Source organism: Centropristis striata, chromosome 3 (genome assembly GCF_030273125.1).
Source record: "Centropristis striata isolate RG_2023a ecotype Rhode Island chromosome 3, C.striata_1.0, whole genome shotgun sequence".
In the NCBI taxonomy this organism is placed as follows: domain Eukaryota; kingdom Metazoa; phylum Chordata; class Actinopteri; order Perciformes; family Serranidae; genus Centropristis; species Centropristis striata.
Genome location: NC_081519.1, coordinates 37,554,863 through 37,571,910, shown reverse-complemented (window position 1 = coordinate 37,571,910; position 17,048 = coordinate 37,554,863). Strand labels below are relative to the sequence as shown.

The 17,048-nt window shown below is 39.3% G+C and overlaps 1 protein-coding gene across 1 annotated transcript in view; it reads left to right on the top strand.

Annotated features, from left to right (window-relative positions):
- The window catches only part of LOC131968561 (cadherin-22-like), a 164,309-nt gene that overhangs the window by 36,129 nt on the left and 111,132 nt on the right, over positions 1-17,048 (top strand). Inside the window, exon 2 of the mRNA XM_059329493.1 lies at positions 6,970-7,093. The gene's annotated coding sequence lies outside the window, so the exon portion shown is untranslated. The remainder of the gene's footprint in view (positions 1-6,969; positions 7,094-17,048) is intronic.

Below are 17,048 nucleotides of genomic sequence, written 5' to 3'. Positions count from 1 at the left end.
ATTTTTTCCTTCTTATTTTAGACCTAATTTCGTCAAATATCTTGGTATCACTGAATTTCTGGTGGTTGATAGCCACCCGTACAATCATTTTGATTTCTTTTTGGCAAAGACCGCCAAATGAGAGAGAGATGAAGAAAAGGTGGTTGATTGACTTGAATATTTGTTTTGCTGTTTGAAGTGGTACATGCATGAGAGGGGGATGCTTATGAACCCTCGCGACTCTCCAAAGCTTCTGCTGTCGATTCATTTGGCGTGATGTGCTCTTCAAAAATTCCACTTACCCATTTGTAATCCCCACTTCCCCAAAGAAATAGCCCCTACATGTTGCCAGCAGACAGTCACTCACATTTTTTCACAAACACAATGATCTCACTCGAGCAATAAACTCACAATGTTGGAACTTAAACCCAGAAACAAAGCACCACAGTGAAAGGTAAGTTTGTCAGATTTGACATCCTGTCTGTCATTACTATAGTTTTGCCTCACAAATCAATACATCTCTGGCCTTTTGATGCAGTTGCTGAAGTCAGGTTCTGCTTGGAAGTGTGAGTGAGTAGAGTACAAAACGCAGATTGCGACCGTTGGCTGTTAAGAAAGCTTTCGAGGCTCATGAGTCTTTGTGTATATTTAAATACGGATAAACAGATACAAACACTGCACGCTGGGAAAGAGACAGTCACACATGCTCCGTTTCTCCCACATTTACACACACACACACACACACACACGCGCGCACACACACACACTGAGTCATAACTTGCTGTGTTTTTAGCCATAGGGAAGTCCTTTATCCACATAACTAGATTAACTCACAGTGAGCTCTGATCAGCTTAATTTGGATTCAGCCTACTTACCCCTCCCTGGTCTGCCTGTCAGTCTGTCTGCATGCTCATCTGTCATTCTGTCTTCTTGAATGCAAAGATGTTTGCCTGTATGTGTGTGTGTGTCACCTCATTCACCCATCTCTCTCCGTCTAGTCTTTAACAAGGATTACCACCAGCAAGTTACACCTCCAACCATTTTTAGCTCTCTCACTCTTACAAAGCGCAGTGCACTGTTTTATTGTTGCTTCATGAATAACAGAAATATTTTACCTTTACAATGAACAGATGAATATATTATAGCTTATGTTTTTCTTCCAAATAGAAGTACACTTGGTTCTGGTACATTTTTGTTTCTTCTTTCTTTTTTTTTTTGAACTACATGTAATGAACTCATTCTGTCTGCATGTCTTGGCAGGGTGTCAATGCAATATATTGACTGCAGTCTCTTTGGATTGCAGAGTCACTAGGATGCCCCTAGGGACTGAGTGACAATAAAAATAACGGAGAGAATGTGGAAACTGTCAATTTCCCTGAATCCAGAAAGTCAACATTTCTTTAAACAGAAAATCTGATGCTCTTTTTCAAGTCACATCCTCTTCTGAGAATACATGTTGTTAGTTGTGTATTTTCTTATTTCTTTATTTTTTTAACCAATAATTGACTTTAGTCAGAAGCATTCTTGTCATGGATCAATCACATTTGAGTTACATAAAAGGCTTCATTGGAGACCGAATGGTGACTGGGGAATTTGCGTTTTTAGGTTGAAACAGCATAAGAAGTGATTATACAATGTAAGGGTTTTTTTTTATTTGAAAGATGTTTGCAAGTTAAAGTTTCCCCTTTGCAAGGGCATTGATGTTGGAACATTATTATATTATATGAAACATAAAGTGAAGAATATCCTCAAAATCCATTTTAGTTTTCAACACAATAGTTTATAAAGCTTGTTTTTTGAGAGTTACAAATGTGAATGATTTTATTTTGTTATTCTTTTTTTATTCATAGATTTAAGAGTTCAGTATACTGAATACTAAAAAAGCACTACAACTACTTAAGGCTTGATTGTTGAGCAGTCATGGGATTTTGAAGACACTGAGGCTGTTTTCACACCTGCAATTTTAGTCCAGTTAAATCAGAATCTGGCTCATTTACCCTCTCAATGCAATTCATCTGGGCAGGTGTGAAAACAGTAATCACACTCAGGTGCAGACCAAAAACAACGACATCATGACCCTTTAGAGTAGATGGTCTCGGTCCGGTCCCAAACAAACTCTGGAGCAGTTTGTTTGCTGTGGGAATGTGTTCCGGCCTCGATTCATGGTGCGCTTTGCATTCTTGGATATCGCAGTGCATGCATAGTAGTTTGCATAGTGGTAATAGCAACGAGATGGAGAATTGCATAGCAATGTTTCTCTCACTCAATATGAAGTAGTCCAGACACAGGACCTTCTTCCTGTATTTACTTTCCTGCTCCCACCCCAGACATCTCTGACCAATAAGCAGAGTGATCCTCACGTGATTTGTAGCGATGCATTTTGATTTGCTTGGGCCAAGGGGAAAACAAATCAACTTTACAAGCTCATCAACTGATTACGACCAGAGTGAACTACCTATAGCACTGTAGAACCATAGAACTATAAACCCTCTGAGGCTAAAGAGTCTTATTACAGAGCTCAGCCTGTGTTAGAACTAAGGTCTCGACACGTAACCATCGGTCCTTTACTCTCTAACTGGCAAAGATTGGCCGCGAGGCTTGTTCATTACCAAAATCTGGGCAAAGACAGCAAGATGAGGATGAAAGATGGAATAAGGGATGGACACAAAATGGGAGGGGAGCAGGATAAGGAGGCACAGAAAGGAGATTTATATGGAGGGCCAGAGGGAAGGAGGGGACCGATAGTAGGACAGAAAGCATGAGATGCTGGGGAAAAGAAGGGGGATAGAAATAATGAGGGATGGAAGGAAAGTGGGGATAAGCAAGGAATAGAGGAGGAAAGGAGGGGGCAGCACAGAGAGAGCTGAGTGTAGCTGAGGAGGCGCTGGGCCTGGGGGATTGCTACGCGTTTATCCTCCTCTGCAGCAGGCTTCTGAAGCACTACCTCAGGAAAAGACTTTAAAGCAGGGTGGCTGCTGCTCTGCGCTGATCTGTTAATACCCACAGATACATGAGGCTTCGCCATAGTACTCAGGGGGTGGGGTGGAGCGGGACAGTGTGTATACGTCTGCATGTGAGTTTGTGTGTATTTTTTGTTATGTGTTCAAGGATCATATCGTATCTCTGCAGACGATATCCCCTCCCCACCACTAGCTTGCCCCACCTCACCCGGAGACATGAAGTTACCGGAGCGATTAAGAGATTAGATTGGACTCTCATGTGGCGGTGTGTCAGCATTGTCACCTAAAGCTGCTGTCAGGGGGATTGGGGAGGGGTTATGACTACCCAGTTTTAGGGTCCTGTATAAATAGACTGCTTCCTCCTGGGAGTTGATGTAAAACTCCCTCAGAGCCACAGTATGCAGCAGAATCTATACACACTGGGAGGTGGAGAGGCTGCATGGGATTTGTGCTGGCTGCTTCACAGAGGACTATGTCCCATGCTCTCAGGGGGGCTACATGATTAATTCAACGCAAGTAAAAGACCTAAGGGCCGGATAAAGATATAAGATGTGAAAGATTTCTTTCTTCGTGTTTGGCCCTCACAGTTCACGAACAAGGTTTTACCATCTGAAATCACTATGCAGATGTCCGGGTTTTAAGAATTCTAGTCGTGTCTCTTTTATATGCGGCATAACAGAAGTAGAAAGGCCCCATTCAGGAAACAGATTTTCTTTAAAAGGATGACTTCATTCAAAACCATTTCTAAAAACTACATTGTGCTGTCCAACATACAGAATATTTTCCTTTGCTGCCTTATCTTTGTTTTTTTTTTAATACAATCTCCTCAGAACATAAAGCGGTTTCTTGATTTTATAATATCTTTGAGGAAAGCTGCAACAAAAGTCTTTCTCAGAATAGACAAAGACTTTTAAAAAACTTCACACATCACAACTTGTGCTGTCCATATTAACCCCCTGTTAAAAAAAAAAAAAAATAGCCAAGCACATTCTTATAACTTGGCTCACGCTGCTCAGTAGTTATTTGATATTTTTGGTTGTTTGGATAGGCTTTACATGATTAGCTGCTGATGATAAACAACTAGACAGGGAAAGGTGCTGTTAAGTTTAACAGGGACGTTATTATCTAAATGTGTGTCTTTGTGTGTGTAAAATTGTATTATTCCCTTTTTAAAGGGAATCTTTGCACACAATTGCATTGTGGGGACCGACTTCAGGGGACAAATAAGCTGGTCCCCACAAGGTATAGTAAACCAAAATAACTACTTACAATTGCTTTTGGGTATTGGTTTGCTTGGAATTTAAATTAAGGTTTAAAATAAGGATTAGGGTTAGGTGTATAACAGTTGTGGTACATATAGACATCTATAAAGTAAGTCCTATGTCTTCACAAATGACAAAGACAAGTGCATGCTTATATGCATCTTTTCCTGATATGTCCTTAAAATGAGTCTTAAAAATACAGGAAAATTAAGTAAAAGAAAAAAAAATTACGAGGAAGAGACAAATACCACTACCAGTATAAAAGACTATAGAGGATATTACATTGAGGTAGTGCTTTATTATTTCTTTGAAGTTAGAGACAAAACTATCTCAAATTACCACTTTGGGGACAGTTAAATGATACCTTAAAATGCTCCGAGATGATGAAAGGCACTTCAGCATCACAGCAACAAGCAAAAGCAATGAAAGACAAAAAAGATTACGGCGAAGGACAAAAAGATTAAAAACAAAACAAACAAACAATGTAACAATTGCAAGTCCAGAGAGGAATCCACACCATATTGTTGTTTGATCAAGATAAGCTCAGAGTATCAGCACCTCCTCAAGGCCTTGTGCAACCGTTCAGCAATAATATCCAGAAGCTTCCCTTTTTTTTCCACTACAAAGAGTTTGACTTTTCATCATGCTTAAATGCTAAAATTCCATGTCCTACGCAAACCCCCTGTTTACAGGTTTAAACATAGTGCATCAAACGTTATTTTGTGTCATAAGTGTTTTCTTCACAAAGTGCAGCCAGAAGGGGAAGAGAGGAGGAAAAAAATGTTACTCTTTGGAGATCCAAGAAACCTAGGTTTATCAAATTGATTTTTCATGTTATATTCATTTATATATTGACTTCAGTAGATGTTAAAAGTGCCAGGATCTAACCATTTCCCTGATCATACTGTGCTGCATTCTGAAATAGACAAACAGTCACGACAGGAATAATATTCTGTCATGTTTTTCTCAACGTGTCCGCTCACACTCACTTGATCATGTTATTATAAGTTAAATGCGGCCCGTTGGTGCCTGCTAAATTGTGAGCTGTTTTTTATCGACCAGGGCTACTTATCCACTTGATCAAAATCACCTGTATTCTCAGATAACATGACAGGCCATTAGAAAGACGTGGTTAACCAGGCGTGTGATATTGCCTACAGTCGTCTTTAATGATGGTGTAAACAGCATGGCCACCGGGTCACTGCTTTGTGGTACATGCACTGAATCTCTACTGCTTGTGTATATTTTCAATCCACAATACTGGACATAAGGTGCAAATATAATCATATAATAACAACTTTACAGGCAACAGACCATCTTAGAGCACAGAGCACTATAGCACATGTCCCTAATACAGCCTCAACAGAAACGGAATAGAAATCATAAAGTTTGCATTTGATGCCAGGCTATTTCAGTAGATTATCCTCATGTACATTACATTGTGTCAGCCTCTAGGGATTGCATTAGCGATTCAAAATAGATTTAGGTTTTGCAGTCCATAAAAAGGTTGGCATTATTTGGCAAACTTTAGATGTGGCACAGAAACCTTACAGCTCTCTTAAACTTTAATGAGTCGTTTAATGGCTCGACGGAAACACTGGAAACTAGAGTGGCGATCAGAGAGTACAGACCTCTACCAAGACCAGTGGTGCATTCATGGTCCCATTGGGAGTTGGGAAGTCATCTTTCCAACTTCAATGTGTTCATGAGCTCTCTGCCGTAATGTGGGAACTACATTGATACTCAAGAGAAGATGTTTTGTATTTTGCATTATTCCTTGGCTCATGCTACACCCTTCCACCATTTTTTTGAAGATTGGGTCAGTAGTTTTCTTCTGTAATCATGCTGGGAGAAAAAACAAACAAAACCAGCGACATGACCTCCTTGGAGGAGATGAAGTATTTGCAATATTTAAAAACATCAGGATTGGCACACGTAAAAGTGTTCCATCTGCAAAATTGATTGTAAAAAATGGATGTTCGTGTCTTGAAATTATGTTTGAGCTCAGCCAAACATTTACCCAGTTCAAATGCCCTCCATGGCAGCCAGTTGAGAGTGATTGTAAATAATGTTGCACTGAATTAAGAGGCCTAAATCCTGAAGCTTCATCTTGCTGACAGAGCCTCTGGCTTGTAATCTGGACACACAGTTACAGGGTTTCAGGAGATAGCTTTTTTGTAATGCCATTGCCAGGACAAAGTTTGTGTGATTAGACTCAAGTTAGACTTTAATTAACATAGTTAAATAGCTGCACTGCAGTCTCCATGGACCTCTGCATGTTAGACTCGAGGTGAGGGAGAAGGAGGGCAATGGGGGAGGAGGTGGTTTGGAGATGTAAAGCAGGTAATTAAATGAAGATTGTAGGGTATTGAATGATCTCCTGGGCAAATTCAGTACCTCCTCTTCTCCCTCCCTCTCTCCTTCCCTCTCCCAACCTGCTCTCTAGCCTTGCACCTGAGATGAAGATGACAGTTAATGATGGTGTTTTTTAAAACCACTTTACCTCCTGCCCTATAGCTCACTCTCGCTCTCTCCAGACAGACCGAGGTTTTTTTTTTTCGCCTCTTCTTTCATCCTTTACTGAGATAGGTCCACACGATTTTTTTTCCATGTTCCATTAGCAAATTGCCTCCTCCTCCCCCTTCCCTCCTGTTTCCCACCTCCCCACCCGCTGCCTAACCCTCCTATTAGAAAACTAACGGGGGAATTTATTCATTTAAACTACCAAAAACAATGAAGTTCATGCCAGGGCCTGCTTTATTTTTCAGAAGTCGGAGGGGAGCCACAGAGCTGGAGAGAGACTAATGTTTGATGGCATGGTAAAGACAACCTGAAGGACCTGAGAGCCATCATTCGCACAGAGTGGCACCAAGGTCATCTGGCTGAGGGATGGTGAGTCTGTTATTTGCATATGCCGTGGGCTACGAGGTAATAAGGTCTGCTTAGCATCTCCATTTTGATCATTTCTTTTTTTTTCTCCTTTAAGTGTAAAGACAACCATTAGTAAACTGAACAGAAGATTGTTTGATTTGCCTACTATTTTCAACTTTCATGCATGCTCAGGCTTCGATAAAATAATCCTACACTCGAGTATAAAACGAGAGCGACTCAAGCCATATAATCTTTTTGTCAAGCTGATCGATTAATGTTGACAACAGCCATAAAACTTTTATTCCAGTATTAAATACAGTAATTGGTTGACAGGCCGTAAAATTACAGGTCTGTAGTGAGAAAGTTAGCCCCAATAAAGAAAAGAATTCCTCTGTAAAGCTCAGAAGAAGAAGCATTAACACTGAAGCCAAGTCTGAGGAGCATATAATCACAGCAAAATCGCTTTCTGAATAAATGCATTAATGTGATCCATTATTACTAATCAATCTATTATATTCACAACATATTTGTATGCGCTACAACACAGCTGCATTACATTTGGGGTAATCAACACTTGATTACCATAATAAAATAAGTCAGTTAGTTAAAGCCGAGTCGATTAAATAGAGAGGGAGATAGGGAGAGAGACGGTGTTTAAGAACCACGTGTGATTCACTCAATATTCTGTCCTCATTTGTGTTTCACTACAGTATGTGTATTCCCAATGCTCTGGATTACCCCACATCCGAAAACTGCTGAGTCAGTCATTTTAGAGCCCTCGCAGGCCCCTCCTGGTCTTAATATGTCTAGTCCTGTGTCAGGTCTTCGGATATCAGGGTTAATATCTAACTGAAGGATCCAATCTTCGAGATTATGTGTGTTTGATTTTGTTTACACCATCTGCCATCAGATGTAATTGAATGTACTGCATGGTATAATCTGATACATCCGGGGGTGATGTTGTGCTACTGCTGCTGTTGTGTGTGTTTGTGTGTGTCCTGTAGGAATTAATTCCTGGCCTTATGGTGAATCACGGCCTCTAAGCTAAAGTCTTAACTCATTAAGGTATCATCTGCATTTGATTAAGGTGTTAAAGGACGCCACACATCCTAATGCAAGTACTTTGTATTCACCAGTGTATCCAAAATATCTGACTACATAGACAAAATTGTTGTTTTCTCAGAGACCTGACTTTCAAACAGGTCTCATTATTTGTTCACTTCTTAATGAGTTCTTAATTTTCTTTCAGTGATTTTTCTAATTGACTTCAGTATATATTTCCTTATGTTTGTTTGAATTTTAAGTTTGATTTCTTAGAGGTGCAGCTTGTGATCCTGGAGAGAGACACTTGACTGTTGGGTCCGTCAAATATTAACACTTTGGATTTTGCGTACCGTGACGGTAAACAAACCAACAGCATCAGTATTTGACAATCTGGTAATGAGACTCCAGAATTACATACCACACCTTTAATGTAGCAATTGGTTATCTCTGGGAACATTTAACACCACAGTCCTCGTTTACCACAACCTGCAGCATTTGACACTAACATCTGACATACACATTAACATTTAAGTCGGATGCTGCCATGTAGAGTGATAAGTGAGCAGGTGCAGTAGCGGGTTCAGTGTCAGGCTCAAGGACACTTTGACAGGGCACAAGGCTGGTACTGGGACACATCGGCACTTGAGGTGATTAAATCCTCCCCATTACAAGCTGGTGTCTCTAACTGGCAATGAGAAAGTAATATCAACTGTTTGAGTGTAGCTGTACCTAAACTACAAAATACAGTTTCTACAATTAAGAAAAAAATGTAAGGGGTTTTATTTTAAAGCGATAGTACTAAATTTTGGCAAATGTGTTTATTTGCTTTTTGGCCTAGGGATAATGACATATTTTTACTGACATATCTTCATATCGTTAATATGAAGCTACAAACACAAGATAATTAGCTCAGCTTATCGTCAGGAACAGTAGCAGATAGAAACAACTAGCCTAGCTCTGCCCAAAGGTAAAAATAAAATTCTAAATCTGTGTAAAAAGTACAAGTTGCATTGGGAAAACAGACTTGATTACTTCTTGCTTGGGTTCAGTATCTTCCTAAAGTCTTGTCGTGTTGTATACACATGGAAGTAGAATTAGACTCAAATGGACATTTCCATTCAAATGAACATGGCAGGATTGTCGGGAGAGCAGCCATTTTTATGTACAGTTGCAATAACAAGCCGTGTAGCAGGCTAACTTTCATATAAACCGACTTGTTGCAAGTTGCAGACTCACTGAGCTGAGGTTTTGCAGTAACTACTAAATGAGTGCCAGCAGCTAAATAAATACAATTTAACATCTTAATGCTTCAGCCACACATTCTTGTCATAGCGTAGGAAAGCACATTTCTGCAACCAGAAAAGTGAGGACTCTGTAATCAGTGTAGCATTAAAGCATGGTGGAATTAGCTAACTAGCCTGCCAACTGTCTTCAAATTTGCTGACAGAATTTTTTCGGCTGCTGTGACGTGTGTTGTCATATAGACACAGTAAACAGTGCAGTGTCCTTTCTAGTCCTACTCTACGTCTATGTTATTACAGCATGGTTTGGCAGAGATTAAAGACATTCAATGTGAGTTCATTAGTGAGCTTTATGGGCTGCTTTCAGTATTTATGCTAAGCTAACATCTCCATGCAGAGTCAAAGAGCTTATTTCCCAAAATGTTGAATTATTTAACTATATTGCACCATTTTATGTCACTATGCTATTATGCATGTGAATGCTATCAAAATTGTCTAAATCCCCCCAAAAAAGTAATCCCTATTACTGTTGTGAAATGTAACATGTGATAAATACATTTTTGTGTGTTCATACAAGGTTCAGTAGCAGCATTTTTGTTCAAAAAACAACAGCTACTGTAGACTTCAAAGCTGTATGCTGAGAAATAGAAGAAGAGGGTGGGTTATATGTGATTTGTTTCATTTTTTCACCCCACAGAGGATGTGCAGTTCAAAGAGGTAGACTAGTGAAAAGTATGTCACTGGTACCATGCCAGGATAAGGTATTACTAGCTTTAAATCCTTCAGCTCTGATCAAAACCAGACTTACAGCACACACAGAGAAGCTGGTGCATTAAACAACACACAGCCCTTCCCACACACAAGCACACACAAAAACTCATGCTTTGACAATAACTTGAACAATAACACCAACAACAGTGACCTTTATGATCCGGTTCACAGGCCAGATGACAGTCAGTGGTAGATCATGCGATGTGGCCAGGGGATGCTGTTTTACTGTGGACCCTTTCTCTTCTCACACAGACTCACTCTTTTTTTATTTGTGTCCATTTTTAACTGTAGTTATATCAATAATGCATTAACAAACAAGGCAAAAACATTGTTTTTTTGGTCCAACTCTGGTCCAGATATGGTTGTTATGCTGTAGTTGCAGTGTTCAATGGTTCAGTCCACAGAGATGTGTAAAAATCAGTCTTTACCTTTCTATTTTAATCAGTCCTTCTGTCACCATTGAGCATTAGGTTCGTGTTCAAATTTAGCCTGTAGGAACAGTTTTGCTTTGGGGCACTGGAATGTTGGGAGATGGGAAATGCTCTTTAGAGTATGTTGCTCTAGCCCCAGAGGTTTAACAAGCAAAGATTTGGATTAACTTCAAATGAAAATATGACTGTTAAGTCTGCATGTCTGAGTTGGAGGGTTTTTAGAGGCTTTTCCAAATCTCAAATTCACACAGTTTAGTTTAGTAAAAATTTGTAATGTGCAAGCTTTTAAAAGCTATGAGAATATTTACAGTATGTCTGCGTGTGAATGTGTCCATCTATAATGGTTCCTCCCATCAGGGTGTTTATACACCGTGTGTGCTGTATTTGTAACTGTGTGTTTGAGAGTGTTAGAGTTTCCGAGTTCATTTGCTCATGCTTGTGTACTCACATGCCTCCATATGTCTCATAATCCAGGAGACTGGCACACATCTTAGCATTGGGAGCTGGGGAATTCAGAGCCGTTCTGCCACATTCATCAGTCAAAAGAAACAGACAGAGAGAACTTATATGGCTGTGTTTAGCATATTACACAAAATAAAGAAAGATTCTGACTGTGTGCAGGGAACGGCTGCCTCTCTGAATGAGGAATCCGCTGTGGAGGAGATTCAAAGGGGCAATTTTACACCAGCTTATGAGCAAGGGAGTGAATAGAGGGATGCACACTGCCTAGAGACCGCCAGATGTTACACAAGGGAATCCATCTACAGCAAGACTGACCAAGGGTGGAATGATTCTAAATTGGCTCTGAAAAATTGGGTCCTTGCATACAAACAGATGAAGGAAATATTTAGGGAACAGAGTGTCTTATGAAAAATGGTTGCCAGTTTAATTCAGAGTCTTTTTCGTTACCTCTGCCAAGAAGGTTATGTTACGAGCTCCGGTTGCCTGCCTGTTGTGAGTTTGTACGATATCTCAAAAACAGATTTAAATCACATTTGGTGGGAAGGCCAGCCGTGAGCCAAGGAACAAGTAGTTTTTTGGTGTGAATCCCAATTCTGCTTGTGAAACTATATCGAACTTACTTGAAGAAAGTGGTGCACATTCTCTTTAAACCACTACTTCAAAACATCTTAAGATACTTGAGTCCCTGCTTACATAACAGCACATACCAGAGGTGCAGAGGTAAAAGCTGTGATGCTTGGAATGTTAACTGAAATATTCAGTAATTCATTACCGTTAACCGATTATCCGTACTTGGCTCGCGGAGGGTTGGAGCCGTTCCCAGCTGACATTGGGCGAGAGGCGGGGTACACCCTGGACAGATCGCCAAACTATCGCAGGTTAATTGAGATAGATGTATAAAATATGTATCATATAAGGGAGACATTGGAAAACGTATGTGGAGGTAAATACCTTGTGTCAAACTGAATGTTGTTTAAGGCCAACCTGTTCTCTCGTAAAAAATGTCAATATAGGTAGCTATGTCTCCGTATTTCACCATTTAAGTTGGAGGATGGGGTGGTGTTTGGGTCAAACAAGCTGCGGACTTCCACCCAGGAGAGCGGAATTCGCCTCCCATGTGAAAACAAAAGTAAACCATGTTTAACTTAAGCTACATTGTTTACTAAAGTTACTTTGTTTACGTAAGTTTTGACGTAACTTACTGCAGTCACGTGACGCTTGTAACTACTTCCCTTCCAGCATTTACGTACAATTATTTACTGTTAAACTGTCCTTTATAACTTCTTACCAGGACGTTTTTGCCCTAAACCTAGGTCAGTGGTTTTACATCATAAATCCACAGAAACTGCAGCCTTTTTTACAACCGTGGACCGTACGTGTGTGCTATGTTTAGAATGCGCCGCTGTACAGCGAGCCATGATACAGCGAGTTATGATACATATGTCCCATGAAAAACGAACCACAATAAGTACCTACGTGCCATAATTTCTGGTACTGACACACAAACGCTTCTGTTTTATGTTAGAGAACTTGTTGTTTTAGCTGTCGCTGGCTATACTTTTTTCTCTCATTACCTAATAAATCCTAAGTAACAATGCTACAGAACAGTGCAGTTGAAATGTAACACTAATAAAGTTACAAATAAATTGCTACAAAGCAGAACTGTAGAATGAACAAGGTTACCAGCATAGAAAACAATGGTGAAACCTTTTTTCTAGATAAAAAAAAAAAAGAAAAAAATACTAGTTGAATTTTATACTACAATTCCAAAATATTGCTTCAGATGGCTAATCCTGTAAACACAATAAAAACACACCCCAGCATGAGACTGTTGCTCAAACCCTGTTATCTATCTCCAGAGATGCTGTGATTCCGTGGCAGATGGGAGAGGTGAGAGGCAACAACATAGTGCACACTTAACATTGCATTGAGCAAAGCCTGCATGTGTGTGTGTGCATGTGTCTGTGTGTGTGTTTCCTCGAGATTGAAGCAACCGCTGGTCTAATCATTCAGTGTGTTAGCTATGGCAGGTGGCTGGCAGTCAGGCGTGCTCCATGTTAAATCCAACTCCTGTTGCGTTTATTGATCTTTTATCTTTTAAAAAGTAACAGACAGGGCTTTTGTTTTTGCATCTGTAACCACTGAAGGCAATTGTAGGCTGTGATGTTGATGTAGACATTGATTGTGTCTGAAGGGAGCTTTTTCATGTCTCTTACTCTATATACACAGACATGTAATCAAACTACATTTCTGCTTCAAGCATAAATATACAGGAATTAGGATAGGATAGGTCCACATGGTTGAACCTTTAAAAGGGTTAATGCAGAAAAAAATCAAGCATTCAAGCCATTGTTCCTAGCTTTTGTAAGGGTACATGGTGTTTCCTCTCTGTTACTGTATTCTAATTATGTGCCTCTACGAGATAAACAGCCAGGTTTCTGTGATTCTTACATTCAAACTAATAAGTTCCCATAAGTCTTTTTTCTCTATTTCAAAAGGTTTCCTCACATTCTGCACACTTTCAGTCCCTCTTTGACTTCCTTCATTATCTTGCACCAGCTGAAAAACAGAAAAAAAGAAAACCCACAGACATGACACCGGAATGGAAATTCTGCCAGGCGCTGCCACCTCTTCAGATGCAATAGTGAACTAAGCGAGGGGATCTTTGAGGAAGCAAAGGGACTTTTAATGAACAGGCCCTTTATTGATCTGTGGACAAAACAGTCGTTAATTATGTGCGGGTGGGCATTTAATTGAGGGAGTGAAACAAGGTCCCTGCTTGCTAAGCTAATGCATGGTCAAGAATGAGGGGAATTTGATTGAGTCCTGTGCCATTGGGGTAAAGGATGAGACACAAACGATCACTCAGCCAATGCCTCTGGATCTTCCTTTCATCCTCTCGCACTTGTGTCTTTTTTCTTCTCTGTCTCTCTCCGCCTCACCCTTTCTTTGTCTTTTAGTCAGTGAGATTCTCTGTGCCATTCCACTCTCTCTTTCTTTCCAAATTTGGACAAAATGCCCTCCATCTTCTCATTTTGCTAAACTCTGTGTGCTTTTGTGTCATCTCTTCAGCTCAGTCTGCTTGCACATCTTTGATTTTCTGACTTGTATAAACAGCAGCAGTGTGGAAGTGTCTTAAGCGAGAGAAAATCTGGAAATTGAGCATATTGACTCAATATTATGTGTGTATTTTACTACCTGTGTTTCTGTGGTTTGTGCGATCGAGTGTATATCTTTGATTAGTAGTGTGTCAGTCATCATCAGGCAGCCAACTGTCTTATGACTCTGCTTAGTGAGTCTTATTATGTGCGAGCACAACTCTCCATCTCCGCTGACTGTTATATTGTCTCTGTGAACCCTATGAAACTGATGGTCCATTATTAGTTACTCTGCAGTAGTTTTAGTCACTAATTCTAACTGTAATATCAGATTATGATGGTTATTCCATTCTCTTCCAGTGGAGAAATAAATCCAAGGAGTTGGATGAATTATGGATAACACAAATAAGTAATCAAGTAAAATAAGTACCTTGATAATTGCACTCATGTATGACCCTGTACATGTAGCGGCTTAGCACTCTCTCTCTGCGTTGTGTTATTTAGTTGAGACCAGGACATCTGATTGGCATCCAGCCATTTATTCTGATAACAGATAAAAACAGGTGCATCCCTCATTACACCACAAGGTCCGAATGCCTCAATTGCATGACAATAAACATAAAATACAAAAATCATACCTGTTAACAGATAAAAACAGGTGCATCCCTCTGAAAAATATAAAATTAAAAGACACTGTCAAGTTTCTACTAAAATAAAGTGAAATTAGATTAATTAATATTAAAAAAAAGACGGAGCTCATAGCCCGTAACCTTACCATTACACCACAAGGTCCGAATGCAGCTGCCCCCGGGGTGCACGACACTAAACCCCAGGGGTGCTGCGTTCAAACCCGTGGTTATTTAGAGATGGCAAGTGGAATCACTAATGCCCTGATTAACTATGTTACATACACACACAGAGACACAGACAAATCCAAATAATGGGACATACCTGTGTGGGGCAATCGAGTGGGGTAAAAGGAATCAGTCTCAATGTGGTGCAACACATAAGCAACTATATAACATCCGTCACTCACACCACAGACACATCTTGAGATGAATTGGGGTGCTTAACTGCAGAACTACACAAGGTGTAATCCCTACAGGGGATGAGTTGTGTTGCAAGAGCATGAGTGTATAAGCTCAGCATGAGTTAGATTCTCATTAAAAGAGGCTTATTTATCTCTACACCTCCTAAAGAATCAAGGCTGGCGTCTTCAAGTCTTTGGGCTGGCAGCAATTACCATACCTATCAAGTAGCTTTTATAACGCCTGTTCTGTGTCATAAGAAAGACGTGCCAAGCTATTACTCAAGCTGCCGGCACTTTTCACAAGGTGTAAGTGCTGAATGCACTCTCAAAATGGTTTTATGTAAAGGGATCAGTTTCTGTTCATGGGAAAAAAATAAAAAAAATACACATCCATTTCAGAAGGTAAAAATAAAGCTTTGCCATCTTTGCCTGTCTGGAGAAAAGGGAATAGTAGCTCGACATTGTAAGTAGTTAAAAACCTCTTGTGTTGCGGATTTAAACTGCAGCTATGCTTTGCTTTTGTCAACATTAAGTTTAGAAAATGTTTGACTGAACACAAAACAAGCATTTGCCTTGAATTATACTGCAAGAGTTACATTAAACACAGAATTGTAGAAAAAATAAATGCATTTTTGTTACTCATTAAATGTTTTTATTTATCTATTGTTGGTTTAACCATCAATTAATAATCCAAGCTCTTTAAGACAGATGTAAGAGGGGGAAGAAAGTTAATAATATGCAGCATTTCCAGAATTCATACTAAAAGGAGTACAAAAGTGCAGAAACAAGCACAGAAAACACTTTAGTGGAGGTCAAATTCATGATCAGGAAAAGAGTGGATCGGGATTCAGATGACATCATTACTATATATAAGAAGAGATTGACAAACTATATCAGTACCACTGAATGATCCAAGTCAATAATGGGACATTTATAATATTATTATTTATTCTAATAAGAAATTATAACCAATAATAAAAATAAAAATAAAAGTACTGCTGATAAAACAAAGCCAAATTACTTTTTATTTACTTAACAGCATCCACACACTGAAATTTGAGTTACCTTTGATTTATATTTAGAACGGTTCTTTGTGTTAGTTGTGTTGGTTGTGTTAACACTAGTGATGCCGGTTTGATTTGGTTAGGTCACAATATACTAATTTTGAATCATTCCTTGCTTACATCATCTAAGCCTTTCAAACCCCCAAGTTCTTAAAGTATTTTTAAAATGCAAAACAATTAAATGATCTATTTATCTGTATATCTGTTGAAAAAAATCCATATTGTGCATCCTTGTACATAACAGTTTCACACATGTATATTACTATACTTTACTATTGTCAATATTTACGTTTCTGAAGCCTAATTGTATGTTATATAACGATGTAAAACTTAATTAGTTCTATGCTAACATGGACACTCGCCATGCAGCAATGTGTCCAAAAGCACAAATGATACAAGACCATGATAATGTTTCAGCTGCATCTTTTCCATCTCACATGACAATAATGCTAGATAGGTGTATTCTCTAATGAAAATGGTTACTTCATGCTGAATGTGATTGTGGGAGGTGTCATAAATAACTCAAGTCATACTGGTAGTATTTATGGTGCTAATATAAATTTCAGTGTAATTTCTAGGACTCAGAATGCAGGGTTTGATAAATATGAGCACTGTTGCTCTACGATGTATTACAAAGCAACTCGTTGGACTCAGGGTATCCAATGTAAATTTAGCATATGAATAAAGATAAATCCATTTATTACTCCTAGTTGAGCTATACTCCTTTAATAATGCAAACAGTCCTCCAAATGTTCACCTAGTGTCAGGCTCTGGTTGTAGAAAATTCCTCTGCTGATAGTATTGTGTGACTAGCCATAATATCCCACTGCTGCTT